This window comes from Petaurus breviceps, unplaced genomic scaffold (assembly GCF_028583685.1).
Source record: "Petaurus breviceps papuanus isolate PSGF00001 unplaced genomic scaffold, PetGlider_PUasm1.0 400, whole genome shotgun sequence".
Classification (NCBI taxonomy): Eukaryota; Metazoa; Chordata; class Mammalia; order Diprotodontia; family Petauridae; genus Petaurus; species Petaurus breviceps.
Genome location: NW_027186316.1, coordinates 179,057 through 206,857, shown reverse-complemented (window position 1 = coordinate 206,857; position 27,801 = coordinate 179,057). Strand labels below are relative to the sequence as shown.

Sequence of the window (27,801 nt, the reverse complement as noted above, 5' to 3'; positions counted from 1 at the left end):
TTCTCTCACACCTTTTATGCATTTTTTTCCCATAGTGCATAATCTATTCAAGATATTAAAGAGGAAATAGGGTTTTACACCAAGATTGAAAATATACTGACCATGTGTTACACAGTGGTCATTATTCCTTATTTAAAAACCCATATTTCACACACAACATCATTGCATGGCCTAGACTTGATGACAATGTGGTAAAGTAAGTTCTTTTTGACCCCAAATTCTTTTTCATAGTAATTCTAAACTCTAAGAACACTGCCTTGAAGACTTAAAATATTTCATACATAAGTATTCCCTCTTGGGAATGTACCAGAAGTTTGTTTTGGGGGATGTAAAACATTTTGTTTAAATGTTTTTGGAAATAATTTAAGAAGTTAAAATTTAGTTTTCTTATATAAATTATATGTACAATGGGCACTGTTAATAAAGAGTCAAGGGAACGTAACAGGAAAGGAGTGTATTAAGTCAGCTCACTTAAGACATATCAATTACTCTTGGGTCTCTGAATATGAAGGCATTTCAAAGAAAAAAAAGAATGTAAAATATTTTAACTTATAAACCTATTTCCAAAGAAATGAAGCAATTCTTACAAATGCTGAATATACTACCAAATTGGCCAAAATATTATTCCACTATAGAGATATATAATGGGTTAGTATAACTAAAGGCCCTAGGGTTAGGTTGCTTTTCTATCACTCACTAGCAATTCAACACTTTTAAATACCTACCACATGCAAGACCCTGTGCTAGGGACTGGGGATACAGGACAAAAATGAAACTCTCCCTGTCCAACTTCCCTGGGAAGGCCAAGTTCTGAGAACTGCCAGTAGTCCAGTTTGGCTAGCTAGAACCTAGAGTACATAAAGAGGAGCAATATAATATAAAGCTGGAAATATAGGATGGATGTGTAGTAGGAAGAGAAAAATAAGAAGTCAGAGAAACACAGGAAGATTTATATGAACATATGCAGAGAAAAATATATAGCACCAAGAGAACCAAAAATACAGTAAATAAAATAATGTCAATGGAAAGACCACCAAAAGGTCCTCAAATTCCTTTGTAACTAAAGTCCAAGTAACCGAAAAACATCTTGGAGAAGAGATCATGAAACGTATCTTCCCTCCTTATAGCAGAGGCAGGAGAATATCAGAACTGAATAATATATACATATCATCATATGTGTTTTTTACTTAGCTGTTTTCTTTTTCATAAGAGAAGGTCCGATTAGGAAAGGGATAGTAGTAAAATGGCTATGATATAAATATAAAAGGCATAATCTAAAGCATTTTTTTTTCAAAGAAGGAAGTTTGGAGCCAGAATGTGGAAGGCACTGGGTATCCAGTCTGGTTTAGAAAACCTGAGGATAATCAATCCACAAGCAAAGGACTGACAAATATTTTTACTATAGGTCCTCATGAAGAAAATTCCTTTACTTAAACATTTATTAAGTACTCTACTATGAGAGGAACAAAGAATTAGGCAATATAGAAAAAAACAATGATAAAGAAGAAATCTTCCAGGACTTTTGTGAGTAAAATTAGCAAGTCTTCCAGGTACTTGCTAATCACCATAGGAAAATGAACCTACTTTCCTTCAGTCTACCATCTAATTAAGTTGGAAATAAAATTCAATTAAAGGAACAATGTACAAGGCTTGTGCTAGGTGACTGAAGTATACAGAAGAAAAAATAAAAACAGTCCCACCGTCAAAGAGCTCAGGGATACAAGGAAAGTGATCAGAGATTTTAAAAGGCTTTGAAAAATTCATTTTCACTTAAAAAGCTTGAGAAATCATCTAGAACAGGAGTTCTGAAAACTTTTCTTGTTATCATGGACTCATTGTAGTCTGGTCAAATTTATGGATGCCTCACCATTTTTTTAGTTACATAAAATAAAATACATAAGATTTCAAGGGAAATTAGTCATAAAGAAATATAGCTATTAAAATATAACAATAACACAATAGTTCACAGATCCCAGATTAAGAATTTGCAATCTAGAATATCAACCAATCTAGAATAGTGACCATCACAGTATATCCTATTGAAATGGAAATCAATCAGTAAATCAGTGTTTTTATTAAGTCCATTTTATGTGAGGCACTGAGCTCTGTGCTGGGGTACAAAGACAAAAATGAAACTGCCCTGGTCCTCAAGGAGCCCATAATCCATTATGGGAGACAGTAGGTACACAAAGGTAGGTAGAAAATAATTACAAGATAGTGATGGGGGGAAGGGGAGGAGGGGATTGGCAACTAGGGCTATTAGGAAAAGCCTAACATAGGAGGGGACGCCTAAGAGGTGGGGCAAGAAAGGAATGCGTTTCAAGCCTGGATGGATGATGGCTTATGCCAATGTTCAGAGATGCCAAGATGGAACAATGTGTGTAAGGAAGAAGAAAACTTGTTTAGATATAGGGGAGTACACAAAAGCAGTTTTGTACACATTAAGGTGTGTAGGAGTTGGGCTGTGAAAGGCTTTAAACACCAAGTAGAGAAATTTGACTTTGATCTCTGAGTTAATAGAGAACTGTGGGAGTTTACTGAGCTGGAAAGTGATGTGGTCAAACCCTCACTTCGTGAGCTCTGGAAGATGGAGGCAGGAGAGAGTTAATGAACGAAATCAACCAGAAGCCCTCCATCATGGCCTGGCTGAGAAGGAAAGAGGACACAGGACACTTGACAACTGACTGTTGAGGTAGACGCAAAAACAGGCTAAAAATACTTTTACCCCTTAGAAGAGGTTCTTCCCTTGGACTCTGCGATCTTTAAAAAAAAAAGTTATTTTGATAACAGTATTTCAGTATGATTGGTTTCCTTTGTAGTCTTATGCAAATGATTTTATTATTTTCTGAGGAGGGTCCAGAAGTGACACCAGAGTGCCAAAGGAGTCCAAGGAACAAAATGGGTCATGAGCTCCTCCTCTACAATGATCATTGCCACAACTAGAAATGTGCTCCAGAATAACTATAGCTGTACTATGAGATGGTTGTGGGGCAGGGAGGGGGGCAGCTTCAACGTTCAGAGATGGCAGATGGATCGATGTGTGTGAGGAAGGTTGACCATTTGGAGTAAGGAATGTGACCCTGGATATGATTGTGTTCAATGGTGCTTTAAGACTAATAAAGGTCTTTACCTGCCTATATTACAGATAAAGTGAGGCAGGGATAATTGAGGGACTTACTGATGCCAGGACCCAGAGCCAGGAAGAATCGGAAGAAAGCAAATCACTGCCTCTGAATTCAGGGCCCTTCCTACTACAGCAAGCCAGCTATAACACTTATGTAGCCTGAAGTGTGTATAAAGGAATAATATCTGATTAGGAAGTTTGGGCCAAGTGGAAGAAAAGGCAAAGGAAGTGCTTCTCAGGGATATGACTATTCATGCTACTTTCAAAATAGTCAAATAATCCAAATATCGTGAATAACAAATCCTGTTAATGATTTTGCTCCTTGAAAAAGTTATTAAAAATCAAAGTGAATAACCTTATTAGAGATGCATTGAACTCAAGGGTGTAGGCATAGGCTAAGCCTTACAAATGACTGATTAGCCTCACAGTTGAAATAAGAACTGGCAGCAACTAGATTTGCTCAATAGTGAACATATATTATTCATTGGTGTAATGGGAATGCAGATTTGGAAGATCTTCCCTGCCCCTAGGCTAAAGTGCACCTGAAGCCTGGGGTGGGAGGCTTGTTTTTCAGTAGATACTTCTTGATTGGCCAGTGAGTCAATAAGGTTGTTACATTCTCTGAGCCAGGAGAAGGCTATATAAGCCCTGATGTGTAGCTTTGTTTTGGGGGCTCACTTTGAGGAGTGTTCTGTGATTTGATATGGATTCTGGGAAGCCGTTGTCCAGAGGGCCCCCCCCCCCCTGGCTTTGAAAAACCCAGATGCTGATTGGGTATGGATGTAATGGTTGGACAGTTTGGAAATCTGTCTACTTGATCTGTTTCTCTGACTTGATAATTCTGTCTGTGTATTCTGAAGTTCGGGGTGCTGACCTTTTTCCCCTGAACAAGGTAAACGATATATGTCTGACTGATTAAAGTAAGCTTGTTAACCCATTTTGAGTTGCTTTCCTTTATCAAAGCAGATCTAAGAACCTGTATTGGCAGCAAACCCTGAGGACGCTTGGGGTGCTTGCTGCTACAATTGGTTAAAAAATGATTTTGCCAGATAGTTTCAGAATACCTAAAATAGAAGAAAAAGTCAATAAGTATATTGTGGGACTTTGGTGGTTCCTTTTCGAAACCACTAAATTGTATCTCATCCAGAAAACCAGAGAATGTCTTGTGAACATGGAGTACCTATAAATTGCAATCTAAGTGACTTAAAATGCACACACATACATTTATGTAAATATGTATGTAAACATACACAGATTTGCATTACTGATTCAAAGTATTGTAGGCTTGTTAAATTTAAAAATAAATGTTTTTTCTACATATTGTAACTAAAAGCTACTCACAAATCCATCCTCAAGGAAAAGTGTGGCTATCTGGCTACTGTTTAGGACAATAATGGAGAATTCTATTGTTAACATCAGAAACTTCGGTAATAAACTAGGTTAAAAGGAGTCAAATAGGTTCTGAAAATCTAGAAACAAATGATGGATAGAGATAGTCCTGGTAGGGATTCAGAGAATACTTGCAGATTAATAAGTTTAATTTACAGGGGATAATATAATGAGCAAAAATACATAACAGGGGTAGATGTAAAGTCTTCTTACATGGGTCAAAAAACTCAATTAATTGCACAAGTATAATATGGAAAAGATTTGGTGGCAATTCATGTGAACAGGATGGGAGTTTTAGTGAACTGCAAACTTGAGTTAGAAGTGCCACATGAAAGCTGCATAAGTTAACATGATCTTACATGATAGTGAAAGAAGCTTCGTGAACAGCCACAAACGGATAGCTTTTCTCTACTCCATCCTAGGACAAAACACATTGAAACAGTGTCTCATCTTCAGGATTTCAGGGAAGTCATATCTCTGGGTTTCCTCTTTTTAAAAAATAATAAAATATGAAAGAGAGTTTTCATAGATGACTTAGAACATCTTGATTGATGTTATGATGTTCAACAGAGATGTCTATTTTTTTAAACAGCAGAAAACAATTACTATCCATTTAAGTAGTTTATGCCTGAGAGTTAAGTTAGACAGGAATAGGGATAGAGTTTAGACCTGTGATTTCCATATATATATATATATATATATGATGAGGAAACTCCTTTAACAGGGCAGGACAGCACTCTCTCTAACCTCTGTAAAGAGAATCACCTAGAGTACTGAGAAGTCAGGTGGCCTGTTCAGGGTCAAACAGACAGCAGGTGTCAGGCCCTGAGGCTAGCTGTCTATTGTAAGGGATCATGAACATTTATGCCATACTATCTCATGGTCAGAATAAGGTGCTCAAGAAAAAAAGTGTTTTGTTCACTCTGATCTTTTCTCTAAAAACACTCCTTACAAAAAAAGATCAGTATGACAAAATCTCCAGGGTTGGAGGACATCTAAGAAGTCATCTCATACATTTGTACATCAATTTACAAATAAGGAAATTAAGGCCCAGGGATGTCAAAGTGATTTGCTCTAAATAGTCAGTAGCTATACTAGGATGGGAACTCATGCTTTGACTTGAAACCCAGTAAGATCTTACAAACTAACTTTCCATAATATGGTGAAAATGATAGTCTGTATGACCTTCCACGATGTTAGTCAAGAGAAGCAAATACAAATAAACACAGAGAAGACTTCACCTATCTGACAGATGATCAGTTGCAAAATCTCTACAAAGCTATAAGTAGGTTCCCTCCCAAAGGCTAATGAGAAGAAGAAAGGGATGCCACAAAGTCCAGATGCTAAGGCGTGGGCACTTCACTCATAAGGAAAGGTCCACACATTCTTACTTAGGGTCTACTTTTATTTCAAACATAATGTGAACAAATTTCATTATCTGCTTACCAATTTAGAGCAAAGCAACACAGCAGAATGTCAGCAGAGAAGGATCCTATGAGAAGCAGACACTATAATAGCTACAAGAAGTGACAGGAATCACAAAATACAAGATAAATAATTTCATTTGTATGAAATTAAAAAGGCTTGTACTAATGGAATCAATGCAACTATTGTTAAAAGGGAAAATATCAATTGAGAATAATTTTTATATAAATTTTCTGATAATGACTTTGTAGCCATTCTATGAATGGAATTAATATAAATGTAAGACTAAAAGCCATTGCCCAATGGATAAGTATTCCAAGTTCTACAAAGAACTGTGGATTGTTCAACAACCATATGAAAGATTGTCCTGAATTGCTGAAAACAAGAGAAATGCAAATCAAAATACCTTAAGAAGTTTTATCTCCTGCCCAGCAGATAGGCCAAGAAAATACAAGATGAGAATAGCCAGTGAAGAAGGGACTGTGGATATACAGACATACTAAGTGTACAGTTGGTGAAATCAATCTGGAAAATTACTTTGAATTATGCTTAGTGACAATGTTTATATGTATTAACTTAGAAATCTTCTTGCTAGGCACATACCCCAAGGAGGTCAGGGATAGAAAGAAAATTCATATCTGCATCAAAATATTCAAAGCAGCCCATTTTGTGGTATCAAAGAAGTAGAAGAAAAATTAATGTCCATTGATTGGACAAGGATGAAAGACATTTCGGTACGTGAATTTACCAAATGGGATATTACTGCAACATAACAAACTGCAAATATGAATTCTGAGGGGTATGGGAAGATTAATTTGTACTGAGATTCAGAAGAAAGTAAGCAGAGTTAGAGAAATAACATTTGCAATTACTACAACAATATAAATGGAAAGAAAAAAAAAAACCCTGAATGTCCCAAGTTCTCCATGCTCTCTTTCCCTTGAGAAGAGTTAAGGGGTCTAAGCATGTGGAATACTGCAGATACTGTCAAAATAGTTAACAGGTTGGTTACTTTTATGGGAATGTTTTTATACCCCTTTTTTTACTCTTTGTTACAAAGGACAGCTCAGGGATAAATTCAGAAATGAAGGTCATGGAAAAACAAAGGCATCAATAATCAATCATCATGAATTCAGCAATTCCTAGGTGCTAGGAACTGTTAGGCCCTGGTATTACAAAACAAAGAATGAGACAATGCCTCTTTTCAAGGATCTTATGCTAGGACTGGAAAATTAACAAAGCAAAACAAAATGGAAGTGACAACAAGGAGAAAACAATTAAAAAATGATTAGCAGTCGACATAAGAATTCCCCCAAAGCACAAGAATACAGGGCTACTGATAGGGGGGAAATAGCATGATCCTTCTTTCTGAGCAGGTGTTGGGGCCATCATTGGATTACAGCAAAATTGGCAGAATTCTTAATGATGACATTGAATCATTAAGAAAGGGCTGAATTCTCTTTGGTTTATACACTGTTTAAGAAGTCAGAGAAATACATTATTTATAGAGAGAAACAATATATATCCATATAAAATAGTCTATAGATATTTAAAAAGTTAGTGCTTAAAGAAAAAAAAAACCTTTTAATTTCAAAAATTCACTCATGTGAAACACTTCTACCCTACAGAATGCTGAACACAGGCAATATGTCAACAAATTGTAAATTTTTCCTCTTTAGCCTTTATGCAACAATTCTGGTCCATTAGAAATTTGACAACATATGGGCAAAGTTTAATATCACCAATGACAATATTCTTTATAGAAAAACCAAGTCTACTTACAGCTTGGAATGGATCGGATTGATTCTAGTTCTGGAAAGGTCATTAGAGCCGTGATCTCTGGCAGGTCAGCTTGCTTTGGGTCTTCAAGAGTTTGGTCTGCCCAAACTACTATTTTCTTTCTCTCCACTAAATGTTCAGTTTCCTTAAAGTCAGATTCAAAACAAGAACTTGCTAGACCAGCTTCTTTTAATGCTTCGTTCTCCTTTCTTAGGACTGGGAGCAAAGTGTTCAGCAGACTACAGCAAGCAAGGGAAAATAGACCTTATAATTAAATTCTAAGAAACAGGCCAATCACAGTCATCACCAATTTCACTCAAAATATGAGGGAGATTTGTTAAAAAAGAAAACCACTATGATATTTTATTTTGAAACAAATCATAAAGGCAATCAAATCTTTCAGCATTTTTATTACTAAAGCAACATAATAACATAACGAATCATAATTACAGGTATGTAAAATGATAAGGGGTTTTACAAAGTTGCAAAATTTGCTTCTGTTCCAAAAAAGCTGTGCAACTTTGGCTAAGAAATTTTACCTCTCTGTGTCATCCTTTCTCCATTCAAAATGGAGAGGTAACAATGATACTTGTATTGCCCATCTCACAGAGTTAAATGAGATAATAGCTTTGATAGGATTTATAAATGATAAATCAGTATGTACATGCTAATTATTATTAATGCTCTTAAAAGTAGCAACACTGGATTAAAATGATTTCATGACAAACGAAGATGCCCAGAACCTTAGATATATTAAATTTGAAAGAACTGAATTACACTTTCCTTTATATAGATGAGCTAAATGGAACTGAATGTTTAAGGACTATATAAAAGATAAGAATAATTCTCATGCCTTGAACTTGTTTCTTCCTAAGGTAATATTATTGTCTTTAACAATTAAAAAAGGCTTATGTTTAGTTTTTTGATTCAAATTATTTTGTCAAAATGTATTTTAAGGGGTGGCTAGGTAGTGCAGTGAATAGAGTACTGGCCCTGGAGTCAGGAGGACCTGAGTTCAAATCTGGCCTCAGACACTTAACACGCTTACTAGCCGTGTGACTTTGGGCAAATCACTTAGCCCCAATTGCCCTCCAAAAAGCAAAACAACCCCAAAAATGCATTTTAAAATTAATATACAGTATTTTAGTGTATCATTTTATATCTAGTAAAAATGGAAAAAGAAAGGTAAACAAAATTTATATGTAAATATTTTCAAAATTAAATCAAATCAAGAAAGATGCATTGAGCAGCTAATATGTGTAAGAACTGTGCCACATCTTGCAGGGATATAAAAGAGCTTAAGACATGGCTACTACCCTTCAAGCAATTTAGGCTCTCACTGGGGAAGTAAGAAAAAAATACTAAAGTTAAATATGGAAAAAATAATTCAATCACGACATGTCAAAAGCCGAATGACTCTGTATAGCCAATAACTACAAAGGATTTCATTGGGGGAGATCACTGTCTGCTTTGATGCCCAGCTGAGGTTTTGGGGAAGATGAAGGTAGGCTTTAAGGCTTTAAATCTCATCATGACTGCTTAGTCAGATGAGAGAAGATAAGGAGGGAGGGCAATCCAGGAGAGAACAGTGTGAGAAAAAGGAGGCAGGACATTACCAAGGGTTTGAGGAGGTAACTAGCAACCTGCTGATCTTAGGGATGAAAAAAACTCTGGGGGAAAAGCAACAGTGGAAATATCCATGGTAGTAGAGGAAGATGTAACTTTAATGGGCCATTCTATTGAACAGAAGAGGAAATACTCTTAAAAAAGCAAAACTGCTAATGAAAATTGTAAGGTTGTGTGTGAGTGGTTGGCTAAATAAACTGTTCCTGAGCCCGCAGAAGAAACAGAAACATGGAGGAGGCAATCACAGCAGGGTTGGAGAGGTGTTTAAAAAGAAAAATAAATAAAAGATGTTCTGAGTGGCAATCAATACATTACTATGTCAAGTTCTTTTTGGAATAATGAGATTCATGATTCTAAGTAAAGTTACAAAGGAAAAATATTACCTTTCAAAATGTTATAACACTAATTTTGAATGTGTTTCCTAATGGCAGACACTTCTGAATATGCTGCCTGAAGACAAACTTTTCATTTTATTAGAATATCCACAGCAAAGGCAGGCAGCACTGTCTTGGGCACTAACCAGCTATGCACCCTGGGTCAAATAACTGTACCTCTCTGGGCCTTAGCCCCCTCTTCTCCAAAGTGAGGGGGCTGATGGGGATGATTGTCAAAATGCCTTCCAAATCCCACCCTCTGTTAACTATGAATAAAATGAGAGCATTAAACAACACAGTAGGAGCTTCACAAAATAAAACGACACCGACTTACTTTTCTGTCTGTTTGTGCTGCTGCCCTTGAAGACAGGCAAGATTCATCATGTATCCGATTTGCATTTTAAAATCTTTTATCTCAAGCTTCGAGTGGTAGTCATGGATATCTTTACTGAGCTCCTTGAAAAAAAGGAGGGTCAAACAGGAATGAAAGGAGCTTAATGTCAAATTTTAAGATAATCAGTTAAAAGCTTTATTATACAAATAAAACAGTTTCAATAAGAATCTTTTAATTAGTATTAGTAAATACATTATTAGCTGATTGTTATGCAAACCATCCATCCCAAGAAATAGTTCCTCCATCAAGACTGACCCCACTCATGGAGGTCTCCCTAGGTTTCTGCCTAATTGGTGAGCAGCAATGAAGTAGGTGGGTCTTCCATTTGCTTCTTATGCCATGTTCTTGCTCCTGATCAGCCCACTTCTCTTTCTGATCACACATTTTGTACACACACAGACACGGCCCTGATTTATCCCCCTGGTCAGCTAGGCCGGGGGTGTGGTGGCCCTGTCCTTATAATTGCGGTCCCAAGTGCCCGTTACTGTATTGGCAAGGGATCCCAACGTCTTCAAATGCTTCTTCCTGTTCTCTGCTATAGCTATACCTCTTATATGTGGAAATAAAACAGTTTGGTAATTTCTGTCTTGTTTTTTATTCTAATTTTGCTTTCTTTTCTTTCGAAAACTTTTGGAAGGAGCATAACTGACCTTTCCTTTTCAAAATGAAAGGGAGTAAAGTTCTGCTGCAATTTTTCAAGGGGGAAAAATAGGCTAAGATATATAAAAATGAAATGACAAAAAGCTAAAAAATGAATAGTGTAAAAATCCTATTTGATATATAAAGTCAGGATGAACCTCCTAGTTTGTAACTTCTAGTTACAAATATTACCCTGAGTAGTCCCCTATGCCACTAAGAAAATACAATTGAGGGAGTAGAAGCACGACCTTCCTGCGGCTCTGACTCCCACCCTCCCCAATCCATGTAAAAATGGGACTCTAAACAAACTTTGGAGCTGCAGAGCCCACAGGGTGACACAGAGAAGCTAACCTCCCGCTGAGGACAGCCCGGCAGGCTGGCAGGAATCCAGCACAGCACTCTGGGAGCCGAGCCCAGCCCCACGCCTGAGGCTTTAGCCCCAGGGTGGGCCTAACCAGCCACCAGCCTGAGGGACTCCAAATCAGCAGCAGCTGTGGCTGTTTCCAGATTTATCAACACATAGATGCGAAGGACAAAGTGAGAGGTCAGTGCAGTCTGGACTTTCGGACCCAGTAAGTGGGAGCGTGTGGCTTTTACCCCCAGGCCGAGAAGCCGCTGAGACTCTGGCACAGCCAGCCAGCACCACATAGCAGCTTCAGCTCCTGGCCTGCAGAGTGTAGGGGAACAAGCACCAGTCTGAGGGGTAACTGCTCTTGCTTTAACCTACTTGGATCTGGATTGCAGTCTAGGGTGGAGTTCCTGGGGTGTGTGTCCAGCTTGCCAGAGCATGTGGAGACCTCAGAGAGGGCACCCATCTAATACCTCTGGCAACTGAGAAAACCCCAGCGTTTGGGACGAAAGCCCCCCTGTCTAGTGGCAGAGTCCTACTGTGGCAAAAAGCCAAGGGGTCAAATAACTGAGGGGTGGCATGACCAGGCAAAGGAAACAAAGCAGACAGAAGATTCCAACATTACACTCCTATTTTGGGGACAAAAAGAAGCAAAGCATGGAACAGGAGGAAAACAGTGAAGTCAGAACTCCTGCACCAAAAGCTTCAAAGGAAAATACAAGCTGGTTACCGGCCATAGAGGACCTTAACAAGCAGATAAGAGAAGTGGAGGAAAAATTGGGAAGAGAAATGAGAACAATGCAAGAAAATTATGAAATGACAGTCAACAGCCTGACTGAAGAAAATAATACCTTAAAAAACAGACTGACTCAAATGGCAAAAGAGGCTCAAAAAGGCAATGAGGAGAAGAATGCCTTAAAAAGCCGAATTTGCCAGATGGAAAAAGAATCTCAAAAGCTCACTGAGGAGAATCATTGCTTCAGAATTAGATTGGAGCAAATGGAAGCTAATGACTTTATGAGAAATCAAGATGCTGTTAAACAGATCCAAACAAATGAAAGGATAGAAGGCAATGTGAAATATCTCATGGGAAAAACCACTGACCTGGAAAATAGATCCAGGAGAGATAATTTAAAAATTATTGGACTACCTGAAAGCCATGACCAAAGTAAGAACCTAGAAATCATCCTCCAGGAAGTTCTCAAAGAAAACTGCCCTGATGTTTTAGTACCAGAGGGCAAAATAGAGGTTGAAAGAATCCACCAATCACCTCCTGAAAAAGATCCCAAAAAGAAAACTCCTAGGAATATTATAGCCAGGTTCGGGAATTCCCAGATTAAGGAGAGAATATTATAAGCAGCCAGGAAGAAATAATTTGGATATTGTGGAAACATGATCAGGATAACCCAGGATCTGGCAGCTTCTACACTGAGGGACTGAAGGGCTTGGAATATGATATTCCAGAGGTCAAAGGAGCTGGGATTAAAACCAAGAGTCACCTACCCAGCAAAACTGAGTATCATGTTTCAGGGGAAAATATGGTCATTCAGTGGAATAGAGGACTTTCAAGCATTCTTGCTGAAAAAAACAGAGTTGAATAGAAAATTTGACATTCAGATACGAGAAGCATGAGAAGGTAAACAGGGAAAAGAAATCATAAGGAACTTATAAAAGTTGAACTACTAACATTCCTACATGGAAAAACAATAATTGTAACTTATGAAACTTTTCTCAGTAGTTGAAGGGATTAGAAATATATATATATAGATAGATAGATAGATATGTCTATATATGAAGGTATATGGGCATATGAATACATATGTGAGTGTGTGTATATATGTTTACAGGTATACATAGATAGAGGGCACAGGACCAATTTAACAGGAAGGGATGATACTTAAAAGGTGAAATTAAGAGGTTAGAGGAATATAATGAGAGGAGATGGGGAGAGACAGATTGGGGTAAACTATCTCATACAGAAGAGGCAAGGGAAAATGGTTACAATGGAGGGGAAGAATAGGAAGACAAAAGGAAACGGGTCAACCTTATTCCTATTGAATTTGGCTTGAGGAGGGAATGAAATACACATTAAATAGGGTATCTCACCCCCCAGGAGAGTAGGGGGGAAAGGGGATGAGAGGGGGGATGATGGCAGGGAGGGCAGGCTGGGGGGGAGGGAAGTTGGAAGCACCCACTTTTGAAAAGGGACGGGATCAAAGTAGAGAATAGAACAAGTGGGAGGTGGGATAGGAGGGAGGGGAATATAGTCAGTCTTTTACAATATATCTACTATGTTATTGTTTTGCATTAGCCACACATGTACAACCTATACTGAACTGCTTATCTTCCCAGTAAGGGTGGGTGACAAGGAAGGAAGGGAATGAATCTGGAATTGAAAGTTTTAAAATCAAATATTCAAATATATATATATATATATATGTATATATATGTGTGTATATATATATATACTATTATTAATACTATCTTACATGTAATTGGGAAATAAGATATACAGGCATTGAGGCATAGAGATCCACTGGAAAAGTAGAAAGGGGTATGGGAGAAAATATGGGAGAGAGCAGATTGGAGGAGGGGATATTCTGTGGGACTGCTATTTTGGGGAGGTGGGTAGGGGAGAAAATTTGTAACTCAAAATCTGATGGAAATGAATGATGTAAATCAGAAGTTAATAAAGCATTTTTTTAAAAAAGAAAATAAATTGATACCTTACCCGAATAATTAGAATTCTCACACAAAACATACCAATTTCAATAAAAGAAAAGAAAAATAAAGCAATAATATAATTAAGTTACAACTATGGCACTTATGGGGTAATATGGGTTCTCAAAGGCCATGCCAGTGGAATACAGGTCTGGGAAAGGTCTACCAAACCGAAGAGACCTAAAGCATTTGTTGTCCAAGGACAAGATTATAGTTCGTGATAAGTGTTCTTCACCATCAAGTTGATGACAAGTATTTTTGGCTCAAGGAATTCCATGAAAAACATTTTCTGAGGTGTGGACGTACTGTGATTTGTGTCAGCAAAGGGAATAACCAAAGAAATGATACTGAATGACTCTGCAGAACTGTAAGCTACCTCTGATTCATCATTATAATTAACTATAATACTATACATAGTGATAATGTTCTCTTTAAAAAAATTCAAGTAGATTAAGTACTATATAAGTAGACCTTTAAAATATTTATTGTGTTTGCTGTTGGTAGATTGGCCTAGCTAAATATAGAGTGGTTCAAAAGTAAATGGACATTAGGTAATAAATTGTTTGCCTATGACAATCCACAAAACAAATAAAAATGCAAAATATTTCCCAGTTCTATCTACTTCAGGGGCAGAATGGCAGGAAAGGCGCAGAGAACGCAGAAATTTAGTTTTTAGATCTCCTGACATTATTTTAACTGTTCGGACTGTAACTAAAACTTATCAATATGGATATTCTCATTACAAATGAAACCTCAAGTTATACAAAAGTGAAATGGAAGGTTCAATTTTGTAGAAGCAAACAAGGGAGCTGGCAGAGCTGATTTCACTGCATAACTTCAGGCAAAAAGCAACATAATTTCATGGGATGCTGAGCAAGAGGAAGGATGGAATACTTAAGAGGCATTGGGCAATGGTTTGATCATGAAGGAGGGAGGGAAAATGACATGCTGAATTTAAAGACTAGCTAAGAGTTTAGACTGAACATACAGCCTATGAATAGCAGCAATAAAAACAATAATAATGAACTTCTGGCATTGATATAGCACTTTACACAATCTTCTTTGATCTTCACAAAAACCTGGGAGCCTATTATTACCCTCATTTTATAGATGAGGTAACTAAAGCATAGATTACTTGATTTGCAGAGGGTCACACAGCTACCAAGTATCTCAGGCTAGATCTGAACTCAGGTCTTCCTAATTCCAAGTCTAGCACTCTATCCATGGTATCATCTGACTGACCATCTGACTGGCTGGAGACGGTTTGTGGAGGACCTCACATGGGCCAGCCTGAGGAATTGATATTTTACAACAGACAACAGGGAGCCACTGAAATCTCAAAAAGGAGAATAGTGACATGAATAGGTGTAGACCTGAGGAAGCTTATGTCTGGCAGCTGTGTAGAAGATGGCTAAAAGCAGGGAGATCTATCAGAAATCTAGTATACTATTCCAGGTAACAGGTAATCAGCATCTTAGCTAGGGCAGAACCTGTGCGAGTGGAGTGGACTGGAGAGATGCTCATGGACTTTTGATGGAGGCAGAATGGGCAATTACTGATGAGTGACTGAATTAGGGTGGTGGTGGTGGGGTGGCATGGGGAAGACAGGGAGAAGGATGATGCAAAGAAGGCTCTAAGCTTATCAACAACCTGCTTGACTAGGATGCTGTCACCCAGATTGTGGAGATGGTAGTTCACTCATAACAATGTGGAATTGTGGAGGTAGGATGAATTTAAAGAGATAGATTATGAATTCTGTTACAAACATTTTGAACTTAAGATGCTGCTGAAACACTGGGGGTAAATATGTCCTGTAGGCAGTCAGTGATGTGGATCTGGATTGAGATTAAGGCTGGATATGTAGAGATGATGGCAGATGGGATCTGAAGGGAACTGATGGGATCACTAAGAGAGAATAAAGAGTGAGAAGGAAAGAAGGCCCAGGGAAAAGCTCTGAAAGACTTATGGAGTGGAAGATGGACCAAAAAGGTCTATTAAAACTTGGCAGTTAAGAAATCCTTAGTAAATTTACAAAGCATTTTCAGGAGAATGATGGGACTGTAAGCTGATTCTAAGAGGCTGAGAAGAGAATGAATTGTGAGGAAGAGAAGGCATGGAGAATAAAGGACTTTTTCCAGGAGTGTCAGTGTGGAATCCAGGGGAGATATGGGATAGCTTGTTGGGATGGTAAAACCAATAGAAGGTTTTCTAAGGATAGGTTAGACATGAGAACGTTCGTAGGCAATGGTGCTTAACTGTGAAACGGGGAGAGTATCAATCCTCTCATCTCAGGCAGTCACTTGAGAGACATTTTCTTACTTCACTGTACTTAAAATGAATTCTTCTTTCCCTGATTCTTAATTAAGTTGACTGGAATTCTTTGACATGACGGCCATAAAACTAAAAGACTGACAAGAGATTGCACAGGATGTGGATCACCCTAGAGATGACCTGCCAGCAGAGCACACGTTGTGTCCTGTCCTGGTTCCCACAACTCCCCTTCATGTGCTCCATGGGCAGGCCACCTCACCTACCAGCAACTCCCAGACCCCCCTCAATGTGCCTTATTTGCTTCCTCGATGCCTCTGTCCTTTCTTTCCCCTGCACCTGGAGGGAAATCAGACCTCACTTCAATTTCTCAGATCCTATCTTTCTTCCAGGCTCCCCTCAGGTGTGAAGTCCTACATAGGAGACATCCTTCAGGTCTCCCTTCAGGCTCTTGGGGCTCCAACCTTCCTCAAATGGGCTCGCAGAGAGTTTGCCCGAACTTTCCTTTGCTTACTTTACTGTTGACTTTGTATTATACTGATCTTAGAACACGTTGTGGTTCTGTCTCATCTGCCAAACAGAACAAATGTTTTTGATGCAGGGAGGGAGAGGGAGGTGGGTTATATTTAAACTTTGGTGTCCCCAAGGCCCAGAACACTGGTACTTAACTGATTGCTGAGCTTACTTAACATCAGTAAAGTAACAGGAGGGGACAGGAAGATGGTCAATATGTTCCTGACATTCATGTCTTAAGTGAGCTCTAGAATAGCCTAGCTATACCATCCTCCACTAGGTACATGGTTCTGAAAGAAGCTTTCACTGAAGGTAAAAAATGACACCAGAACCATCCAGAACATAGTCTTTGTTCCTTTCTGAACATACTGAAAGCTATCACAGACCTTTTGGTTCAAGCTCCTCATGTTATGGGGGAACAAAGTGATGCCCTTGGGAGGCTGAGTGACTTTAAGACAATCCCAATCATGAGCACCAGAGAAAGGAGCTGAACTCTGGCTTGCCAACACCAAAGCTGGGGCTCTTTTCTGGGAATCCCATTATAATGTGTTATCATTTGGAAGGTGCCAACACCCAGGATGACATTTTATGGTCACCAAAGGTTGTTGTTTGTCCTTCATTCTCAGAGAGGACCATGACATCAGGGAGGTGATGTCATAGCATGCAAATGAAATGGATTTAAGTGAGGAAGTCTGTGCAAAGTCACCAGCCTCACTTTCTTCTCAGGAGCCATCTGGGTACACTGGCCAGATATGAATGAGGACAACTTGAGATGACCCAGGATGCAAAGAAACTAAAGCATTAACACATGCAACAATTTTAAGTGCGTTTATAAGAATGGTCGATGTTTCTATTTAAAAAGAGAGACATTTGTTTCAATAGCCCAGGACCTAACCAAGGCAGGAAGGCATCACCAAAACAACAATTTCATTGGAATGATAAATTTGTTCAATGGAAAGGTACCAATAAGACCAATGAGTTCTCTACCTTAGAAGGTCACAACATTTGGTCTTACAATGCCATGTTTTAATTTAAAATGCTACCATCACTCTATATCACCACTCTTTAATTGCTAACATAAAGGGAAAGATAAAGGTATGTTTTAATACTTTAAGGGAAAATCACTCATTTAGAACACAATCTAGGTGTTTTAAATTGTACAAGTATGTCACGTGTACCCTCAGCTTTAAAGGACTCAACCTGAAAAACTAATTTCAACAGCTGCCTTTTTGGGGTGTCAATAATGTAATAAGAGAAGGCTCAGATAGAAGAATCCATTAATATTTTTCCTTTTCAGATTGGGCATGTTTGTCATTTTCTTTTAAGGGGAAACAATCTTTTTATGTCTGATTTTCGCCTTTTATTGGAGACTATAAGTAGAACCTAGGCCACCATAATGTCAGCTGCTGGAATGTAAGTCCCTTTGTAACAAAGGTACCTAGCACAGTCCTTTGTACATTTACTAATCATATAGTTTTTGTGTTCTCTCCCCTTCCATCTACTCTGCCCCCCTCCCCTTTCTTTCTTCCCCCTTCTTCTCTTCATCTCTCCCCCACTCCTCTTTTTATATTTCTGTCTTTCTCTGTCTCCTTGCTTACTCTCTCTCCCTCTCTCCTCTTTGTCTCTTTCTACCTCATTCTCTGGTTGTCTCCCCCCACAACTTTCTCTTTTCTTCTCTTTCTCTCCCTATCTCTGTCTGTCGCTCCCTCTTTCTCCTCCCTCCCCTGCCCCCCATCACCTTCTTCCTCCCCAGGTTGCAGGACAATTCTTGTTACTACTCACTGTTCCTTGGCTCCCTCCCTGCTCTAGCTGCTGTTCTAATTGCTGCTGCTACTCCTGGTACTGCCCTCCTTGCCCTTCCTCTTCTTTCCTGCACACTGCCCTTCAATAACAGCCCACCTATAAGTTTATACTTCACTATCCCAAGAAGCCAAAGACTTTGAAAGACATTTCTTACATATTAAACAGAAAGAACAAGAATAAATAAGAATTGGTATTTAGGGGCAGGTAGGTAGTGCACTGACAGAGCACTGGCCCTGGAGTCAGGAGAACCTGAGTTCAAATCCAGCCTCTGACACTTAACACAAAAACTAGCCACGTGACCTTGGGCAAGTCACTTAACCCCAATTGTCCTCCCAAAAAAAAGCAAAAAAAGAATTAGTATTTAGAGTTGGATTAAAATTAACAAGATGATTAATCCTAAAATCAAGTTTGAAGATCACTACCATTCTAACACAGTAATTAACCTATATAAGATACTCACTACTGAAGTATAATAAGAATTAAATAGATAACTGCAATCTTTTGAACTACAGAAAAGGCAAAGCATCAGATTATGAGTCAGCTAGAAGGTTTAATCTGTACTGTAGGCAAATGAATTCAATAGATTCAAGACTTGGGGAAATCATTGAGTGAAAGATATTTGCTTAAAAATGGCAACAATTCATAGAATTCAGCTTTGGAGAGTGAACTTGAATGTAAAAAAAAAACATTCTGTACCTTTGAAATAGGGCCATTTTTGCTCAGGAGACACATCTCGTTATCAACCTGATGAAGCCAATTTGTATTTTTATGAAATCGCTTCATTTCTTCTTCTCTTTTCTTCCCTAGGTGAAAGCGACGAGTTTGAAGCATTTCAAGTCTATGATCCTGTTTGCAAGTGGCCTGAAAAACAACGTATTTAATAGGAAATTATGGCGCAAAGATTCTGAGTTCTATATAAAACGAACGATTTCTTCGTATTCCATAATCAAAAACTCAAGGCAATTTTAATGTTCTTTGATCTGTATGAGCTCAGTAAAGTAACATGCTTTGTAGGTTTGCTTTTTCAGTAAATTAAGTTAGGTTATGCTTTCATATCTAGAGCTATTTTTTTCTTGAAATCTTTACAATTGCTGGCAGGAAAACAGGAAACTGAATCACTTTTATAAAATTTCATATAAAGAGTTTATGGTTTCAAGAAATATAATGGCTAAAGAATGAAATTATTTCTACTGAAATACATTTAATAGGTTGAGAAATGAAAGCATCTTTCAGGTTCTCTCTTTGTGGTGCTTAAATCACCTCATATGACACTGAGACAAACATAAATTCTACCTTGAATCAATGAATGCTGCCCCCTCCCCCGCCCACCATATCTGACAAATAAATATTTCCTATGATACCTCCAACAAGCTATCAGTCATTCAGACTGTCTGAATTATTTTTGGTGACAGACAGCTATGGTGATATGTTAATTAACACATGGGGGCTAGGCATGATTTTTAACCTTTAGATATTAGTGTATGAAGGACCTTAGAGATTATCATCATTTAGCTCACCCTGTCAGGGTGAAAACTATACTTATTTACCTAATATCACATAATCTTAGAGGTGGCAGAGATCTCAGAGAGCCCCTAATACAAATTGTTCCCAAACAAGAATCCACTCTATAATCTACATGACATGTGGCTATCAAGTCCTTTCTCAGAGACTTCCAAGAGGGGAATCCCACTTGTTCCTTTAGTAGCCAGTTCCACTTTCCTAATTGTCTGGAAGGTTTTCTTTCACAAAGGCTAAATGTGACTTTCATCTGTTGTTCCTAATTCTGCCCCTTTGGTACCAAGGAGAACAAAGATCCTCCCTCTTTCACATGACAGAGCTTCAAATACTTGAAGATACCTCTAAAGACCCCACTAAGTCCTCTTCCCCATCCACCCCTGACTCAATATACCTATAGTTCCTTCAAACACTGTGCATGAGGCACTACCAACTCAAGGTCCCTCATCCCCTTGTCAGGTCTCGTAGGTGCTCTCAAACAAAAGGTAGTAACAAAGAAGGAGCTAGAACTCAAGTCTTCTTCTTGCAGCTAAATATTGCTACTTTCTTCAAATAGTTTTTGACTCCATGAAGTTAAACAGATCACTAATGCCAGTAAAACAGAAGTTCTTTTCTGGGTAGGGACAGTATTGTTTTCTCTTTATATCATGGTTTCTGGCACATGACAGGCCCTCAATGAAAGCTTATTGATTCAGGGCTTTATTCTGTGGTCACTCCACTCTGAAAAAACCCTCCAGCTGTTCAAAGTTTCTTCTTAAAATCAGTGTCCAGTGCAAGACACAGTATTTCACATGGGATCTGATTATCTCCAAACAGTGGGGGACTACCATCTCTCTTTTTCTGAACACTACTTCTCTATTAGTTTAGCCCAGTTCAACAATGTCTTGTCAACTCTGTAAGAACTTGTGCTATACTGGTGCAAGCAATACAGAACTAAAATAAGATACAATGGCCCCTGCAGTTCAATGGGCTCATAATCAAGAAGGACAATGTGAACATTTCTGGGCTGCCACACCACAGGGCTCACTCATTTGGAGAATGCAGTCCACTAAATGCCAGCACATACTGTTTTAGATATAGCTCTCCTATCCTGTAATAGATGATTTTTGGAAATGTGCAAGAATTTACAGTGATCTCTAGAAAATCCATTTTATTAGATTTTGCTCATCATTCTATTGCATTGAAATTTTCTGGGTCCTGATTTTGTCATCTACCACATTAGTTATTCCCTCCTAGCTTTGGGTCACCTTCAAGTTTCATGGCATTTTCTCCAGTTTGCATTTCTCTTCTTTCTTGGCCTGGCCTATGATGAACTGAAGGACACACACACACAACTTCCTGACTTTTGGCATTTCCACTGGCCGGCCCCCTGCCTGGGACACTCTCCATCCTAACTTCCCTGGCTTCCCTCTGGTATCAACTATAGCCCTTCTTTCTGCAGGAAACCTTTTCCATTACTCCTTAATCTCAGAGGCTTCCCTTTGAGACAACCTTCAATTTATCCTGTACGTATCCTGTTTCTACAAAGTTGTTTGTATGCTGTCTTCCCCATTACATTGTGAGCTTCTAGAGACCAGGGACGGGTTCGGGGTTTTTTCTTTTCTTTTGGGTATCCTTAGCACTTAGCACAGACTGACTACAGAGATCCTATAAAGGATTTTTTTTAAAAAAAGTAGGTTTGACTCTATTTAAGGACTGGCTTCTGATTCATGCCTGCACCTACTTCTTGACTCTGATTTATAATATTTGACCCAGACCCCAAAATATATCAGACTTGCCCTTTGGTTTTGTCATTAGAGGATCTTATTAGGGGAACCTAATGGTACTCTGGGAACAAGATGTCTGCCTTCTTTTGGTCAGCCTGACTGAGCATCAGATCTCATAGGTGAGTCTGAGGTGACAACGGACAAGAGATGGGAATAAATTCTTAGACTTGGTTCAAGAAGCAGCTACTAAAAAAATGAGCAGCAACTAAATTTGCAGTTGGGTGGCTGGATAAGGAAATTTGGAAAGAAAGGCTGCATGCCAAGGGTCAAGGAAGAAACCAAGATCCCTATTCCCTTGGGCATGCAAGGGAAGGAGGGTCAGATAGAAAAACAACTGGCAGAACCTTCCAACACTAGGCTTTGGAGTTGAAAAGGTCCTTAGAAATTCCTTAGCCCAAACACCTGATTTTAGAGTTGAGGAATCTGAGATGTGGAAAAGTAAGGAACTGCCAAAATGCTACATGCAGTGAGTGAGTAGCAGCACTGGCTTCTAATGCTTCAAACTCAGGGCGATTTCTAGAGGAGGCAGAGAGAGACATTCCGTTGTCACAGTCAGGCTCTATGGTATTATTATGAAGCCTGTAGAGTCTGATTTTCCCAAAGGGACAAAAACAGAGAGAGACAAGATTAATGCAAGGTCAGGGAGGTGTATTAACGAGAGAAACTGAGGCATAGTGGATGGTATTGAATATGGAATCAGGAATAACAGAACTTGGGCTTCTGACACTTGAGAGCTTAGTTTGATGTAGGTGACAAATCCGAAATAAGATTCTAGGAGTCAGTTTCCTTCATGAAAGTTCAGAACTTACTAAAAAAACAGGATAAAGTATGATGTTGACTAACTTGACAAATATAGGATTAAAGGTATCTGAGAGTTGGTTTTATTGAATTTTTTAAAATGACATATTCATGAAAAATATAATTATTATTGATAACTCCACTCTGATAGTATCCTCTAACTAAACCATGTGATTCCCTTATGTAAAAATCTACTGGGTAGTAACAAATTGTTTCTGCTCCTGACTCTGGGCCGGCCCAGCTAACCCTCTTGCTGTCTAGGATAAGAGTGCTTAGGGTGGCTTTCAAAACCATCTACAGTCTAGCCCAACACTAACTTCTCAGATTTCTTAGTGCTTCTCTACCAGAGCAGTTCAGTCCAGCCAAACTGATCTAGTCTATAGAACATTACTGACATCTTCCCAGTGCTTCATTTCTGCAAACAGAGGTTCTGAAAACCTCTTATTTTAAGAAATAGCTCAAATATAACCTCTTGAATGCTTAAATCTTGCCTCCTGAAAGGCAGGGGCAGTAACATAGGTTTCTACACTTCCTCTAACATGTAACGCAGTGTTTTTGTAAAAATAGTAAATAAAATATCTATGGACAGCGATTAAAGCAAGTACTTAAGAGCTGAATTACACAGGGATAAGGATCAGCCTCTATAATCCACATTATTGCTTTTGGGAGAAAAATGACCTAGAAGGCTGGTCATTCATGACTGACATGTAGTTTACAGCCATTCTATACTAGGTTAAGGAGGAGATGGGACTTACTACTATGCATTCAAAATTACTACACAGAAGAGACTAGAAAACTTTATAAAAATACAAGTCTTTGGAATATATCAAAGACCTATTCAAGATTTCCATTTCAACACTGATATGAAAGGCTTATACAACAAAAAAATTAAATATTAGTTATTTCAAACCTATGTCAGTTGAGAAACATAAAAGTTGTCAAAAATATAGGCAAAATACGTTCAAAATGTATAAACTGAGAATTTGCTAGCAGTTAAAAACAAAAGATGTTTTACTGTCCAAGTCTAGCTTTTTTTTTTCATTTTAAAGACCCTGTAATACCAAATGTGTAATAAATATATTGAGTGGGTACATCTGGTGGGAGAAGAGGGGCAGGAGACAAAGGAAATCGTAGGGGAAATAAAAAATCTGATTTAATTGGTGTAGGAAGCTCCCCTCATTGGTGCAGACTGGTAGTGGTTTGTGACTTGTTTTCTTGTCTGGAACACTGGGCAGTGAAATGATTGTCCATGGGCTCTCTGCTAGTAGGCATCAAAAACAGGACCCAAACTCAGATACTCTATGTTAATTCTAAGTCTTAACTGTTTACTATGCTACACATCCTTATTTTTAGGACATGTTACTAAAATGTGATTATTACTCAAAAATAGACACTCTCGTGATTTTCATTCTGCTGTCTGCAAGTTAAGATTATTTCCTAATTTTGTAGATAACAATGTCAGATTTATTTTCAAAGATCTCATTAAAAAAAAACTGGCTCTTTTCCAATTGATGTAGGTAACACGGAGCAAGTTTTAGTGCAGAAAAATGATGCTGCCCTTAGCACCAGTGCAGCTAACACAGGAAAAACCCCTTAGCACTAAGGAAGTCATAGAATAGAGCTATAAAAGGCCCAACTACCTTTTCGACTTTCTCTTCAGAGCACATCATTTCTATTTGCTTGTGGCACTGCTGCTGGTAGAAGGTTTTTAGTTCATTTTCCTTAATCACCATCCCCAAATTCAGATACTCTTGTCTGATTTCTGCATGGTTCCAGAACAATTTAAAATCCCTCGAAACCTACCAAAAACAACATATCATATTGCATGTTAAAGTTCAAGAAAATAAAGGGATTCACATGGAGAACAGCACACACAAAAGTATGTGTATATCTATATATATTTAATGTGCCTATAATACAGAAATAAGAAGTACGTAGTAGTAAGAATACCTAAATAACACCATCTTCTCCAGCCTGCACCAACATAAGACATCCTATTTTTGGCTTTAGTCTTCAACAATGTAGTAAGGAAGGGCATTAGTTGGTAGGGTATCTTCAACAATCTGTCTCCTCCGAGATTTAAGTCCACTTCTTCAGGGGCCCAGTAAACTACCACAGCCCATCAATTCAAAGCCGGCCCTCTTTCAGACATCCAAAGAGGACTTGGTTGATGTAAACCTCCCACTGATGCCTAAATTCTCTTGAAGCAGGTTAGGACTTGGAGAGAGAAACCCTGAAATGAACCTGCATTTTCATATTCTTTCAGGATCAGCAAAGAACAAGCCTCAAAAATGTTCTAATCGTTTAAAAATAAAATCTGTGCTTTAGGTCACAAAAGAGTCAGGTCTTAGCTATAGTAATAATGTAAACAGGCATGATCATTTAAGAGGAGAATTTTAAAATGAAAGACCTTAAAAAGAAGACTTTGGACTGGAGCATGTGCAAATTGTCCTTTGGCCAGATTTGGAGATATATTTGTATGGTGCAGGGGTAAAAACACTGTGGCCTTGCATCAACAATTCTCAATGAAAATCTTCTAGGAATGAAGATAAACCACAGCATGCTGACTTCACTGCAATTTTGTCAAACTGATGATAAATAATTAATGGAGCAAGACAGAGACATTGAAACTTCATTGTATGATGTCACAGAAAGAGTGATGCCAGTAAATGAAATGGATGAGTTTTCTTTAGGTTTCATCCACAGGACAGAGCCTTATTTTCCATGAAACATTTTATCTGAGAACAAGGGACCTGTCTGTTGATCTTACAAGTTTGTGGTCAACTCCCGAGTTAGGTTTATATAGGGGAAAGGGGAAGACAAAAGAGAAGCAACAGAAACACCTATTTTCCCCTGGAACCTCTTTTAAAAGTGACAATAAAATGACAATATTTGCTATTTATTCAAGGACTGTAACTGTGAAGTCTAACTTGGAGACATCAGTGGAGGCCGCTCTGGCAGTGGATGGTAAGTTTTAGAGCAGGGCTTCTTCAACTTTTTCTACTCAGGTCCCCTTCCTGTTTGGGCAGTCCATTAGTATTGCGTGGCCTGAGGGCACGCACCACAAAATGCACATGTTTTGTGTTCAGAAATAAGGCTGAAGTGAAGTTGTATGAAGCAAATGGGGCAAGCACTGCTAGAAGCACCTTGGCTTCATTTTGTGTTGGACTTTGAATTAATTTTTTGGCTGTTGCACATTCAGAAACCATTTCCTGTTACCAGAATCTTATCGACCCCCACCACAGTTTAAGAAGCATGGTTCTAGATGGTCCTCCCAAGCCAGCACAGTTCAGAGGGAAGAATGATTCATCAATCTGCTGTTCAAAGAACAGCCCAGTTCAACAGAACAAGGGGCAGCACTAGAGGCTTGGCCAGCACTTCGTGCCATCCTCCTGCTTTACTGAGTCAGGCAAGGGGCTGCAATCTGTATCTTTGGAGGGAGGGAAGGGAACAAGCATTTATAAAACATCTGCTGTGCTCCAGGCCCTGTGCTAGGCACTTTACAGATATATTTCATTTGATACTCATAACAGCCCTGAGAGGAAGGTGCTATAATCACCCCCATTTTACGAATGAGTAAAGTGAGGTAGCAGACAAGTGAAGTGATTTACCCAGGGTCATACAGATGGCATCTGAGGCCAGATTTGAATTTGGTCTTCCTGACCAGAGGCTCAGGGCTCTACACCCTGTACTACCTAGCTGCTTGTACACAACTTTGTTAGTAAATAAAATACTGAAATACAACATAAGGAATAATTTCTTGTTCTCATGGGAGACAAGTACTTTTGCAAAATCCCTTTTAAAAGCAACACTAACACACATAAAATGATCTCCACACATGAACATTAGCCCAAATTAGGGCAAAGCAAAGAAATAAACAAGAATCTGCACAATGAAGAAAACATAATAAAAATTTAAAAGTAGACATCAAAAAGTCAGAAACAAAACTATTATTTTCTCAAGACACAGCAAAATAAAACTAATATGAGGGAAAAGGAAGAAAGAAAAATATTAGAAAATGTAAGCAATGGAAAAACAAAAGATATTAATAAAAAGTTATTTTAAAAATGTTCAAGAAAAATATTTTTTAAAATACAGATTTGGAGAGAATGGTGAAAAGAGTGGAAGAGGTAAAAAAAACATTTGCGAAAAATTAGAAATCTGACAAAAGAACTGGAGCATACAGAGAAAATAATGACAGACATGGAAGAGACTGCAAGGAGACAAAGTGTATGACTTAAGAGATTTCCATTAAACTAAAGAAAAGAATCTGATGGCTTTATTTCAGGAATTGGTATAAGAACATTTCCCAGAAGTAAGGAAACTGAGGGAAAGACTGCAAATCAACAGAATTCAGAGTATGTTACAAAAGGTGAACTTAAAACTCAGTTTAGCCAGACTCAACAAATAAATTTTTGTTGAAGTGAATCACAGTTAAGCTCCAAGAATACAGTGACAACGAGAATATTTTTACGAGCAAGAATGAAGAAAAATATCATATACCAAAAATAAATGTGAACTGCATAAGAGCTTTCTACAAAAATTAGAGACGCTAGCATATGGGATATATTGAATATTAAGATATAAAGGAAAATTCCCAAATTTGCTTGTCAGCAAAATGAAGTATTCTTAAAAAGACAAAAGACATTTATTTTAAAAATTCCTCAGTTGAACACTTTTCGTACAGCAGGGCCAATGGCAAGACAGTTTTTAATACAAAAAAAGGAAAGAGAACAAAGAGCTTGAGTTGCTCCATTAAGATAGATATTAAAATAAACAGGCAATAACATAGGGGAATAACAAAACAATGGCAGTGTTGTACTGAACAAAATCAAGTTATTATTTTTTTTCAAAAATGAGGAAGAGAAAAATAATTGGGACATCACAGGTAAAGACGCCAAGCACACATCTCTCTGCACTAAATCATCTAGCTGCCCTGAGAATTTGTACCAACAAAATATAAAAAGATTAACACCATCAGTGTGCAGCTAAAAGATAAAAGGATATCCTGGGCAGACTGACGAGTGAGAGAGATAAGTTAGAAGGATCACTACCATTTTCACCTCAAATTTCACAAACATAAAGGAAAAAGCCCTTGAAAATCCAGGAAGAACAAATTAGCCGAGCATGGAATTATTCCTTTATCAGAGCAAGTCACATTAAAACTGGAATATGATATTCCAAAGAGTAAAGAATATCTGATGGTATCCCAAAATAACGTGATTTTATAAAACTCAAAGACAATAATTGAATATGTTGGGGGAAGAATACTAAATATTCCTTCAAAAGAAACCAGAGGTGAATGGGTTTTAAACACA

The 27,801-nt window shown here is 38.2% G+C and overlaps 1 pseudogene; it reads right to left on the bottom strand.

Annotated features, from left to right (window-relative positions):
• The window catches only part of LOC138170937 (kinesin-like protein KIF18A), a 75,820-nt pseudogene that overhangs the window by 35,680 nt on the left and 12,339 nt on the right, over positions 1–27,801 (bottom strand).